Below are 1539 nucleotides of genomic sequence, written 5' to 3'. Positions count from 1 at the left end.
CCCGCTCCCCGCCCGGGCCCCGCCCACCCGCGGCTGCGGCAAACGCGGGTCCGCCCTCCAGCCACGCCCCCGCGGGCCGCCAATCCCCAGGCTGGGGCGGGGCGCAGTGCCTTAACCCTTTGGTCACTGGGTCCTTGCCCGCGCTTGGGACCCCTCGGTTTCACCTACTCTAGGAAGCCGCGAGTCGGCCCCGAGCTCCTCTGCTCCTTGTGTGTTACCCTCCTCCAGACCCTCCAACGAATACAGTGGGACCACGCCCTCCCTGAACCCTATATCTTTGGAGAAAGGGAGGAGTCCCTCTGGCTTGGGGAAGGAGCTCCCGACGCCGAGCCTCGAGCCCCATTCCTCTCGAGCTCCTACCGGACTCGGTGATACCCTGCAAGTCTGCAAGGTGGGGGCGGGGCGGACCGTCACGGGTGGACCCGACACCTCGGAGGAAAGACCCGCCCCCGCGCGGAGCCCGCCGGCGGGCGTGTGGGAGACTTCCAGGGGCTGTGACGGCGTCCCTCAGCAAACCGAGCCGATTTGAAACTTGCTGCTCGCGAAGGCTCACCGTCTGGGGGAAAAGGCAGGCGACGAGGAAAAAGATACACATTACATACAGTCCAGCAGGGTTTGAGTGCTTTCACCTTGTGCCCTGCACCTGACACGAGGCTCGGTCCTGTCCTGCACGCTGCATCCAGGGGTGAGAGAGTGAGATGGGGACTTCCTCCCGGCCCGGAGCATCAGCTTCGGACGCACAAGCCGCGTTCTATGGGGAGTCTTCATTCTGCCCCGGGTGGCCTGGGAGGACTGCCCAGAGGAAGTGGTCGGCCTGGAACTGGGGCCTTAGCCTTGAATAGGGCGGGGAAGCAAGCCAGGCCCTAAGGTTCAGCATCAGTCAAAGCCTGTAGGTACAAAGGGTCTGCCCTAAAAACCGCAGCGCCTCCACTCTGGCTGGGACTTAACTCATTGTATCTCTGCTGTTATAGCTGATTTATTTGGTTATCTATCATCCTATTTTATAGTTTTTATTTCTTGCTATTTCCTGTTTTCTGAATTTTTTTCATATTTGCTTTTATCTTCTATAGTGTTTTGCAAGGCAGAAAGTCTGTTTTTAATTCTCCTGGTAGTTGCCTGTAAGTATCAAATAAAAATACAGTTTATATTCCACAAATTATTAAAGTCAACGACAAATCAATTTTATATTTCTCTTTATGTATGAGAAATTTAATGTGCCTTTCCATCTTCTGGCCTGCTGCCCTCACACCTACGTATATTTGTCCACTTAATCCAGGATGATAGACCCAGTTTTTGTTTACACTTTTTTTTAAGCCACTAAATCCTCATTTCAAAAACTGTTTTTTGGCTTTTGCCCTTTGTTTAATTGGTACCAATGTCACTGCCGGTTTTTTTATGTTTTAATTTTTCTATTCCTCATTCAGGCCCATTTCTCATTTGACTGGTGGTTTCAGGGAGGATTCCTAAATGTTACGTTTTTCTAAGCCTTTGTCCTGGGTGAGAATGCATTCTACTGTACACACAAATGGTGGTTTGACT

Source organism: Hipposideros armiger, unplaced genomic scaffold (assembly GCF_001890085.2).
Source record: "Hipposideros armiger isolate ML-2016 unplaced genomic scaffold, ASM189008v1 scaffold_94, whole genome shotgun sequence".
Lineage (NCBI taxonomy): Eukaryota > Metazoa > Chordata > Mammalia > Chiroptera > Hipposideridae > Hipposideros > Hipposideros armiger.
Note: the sequence above shows the minus strand (reverse complement) of the source record.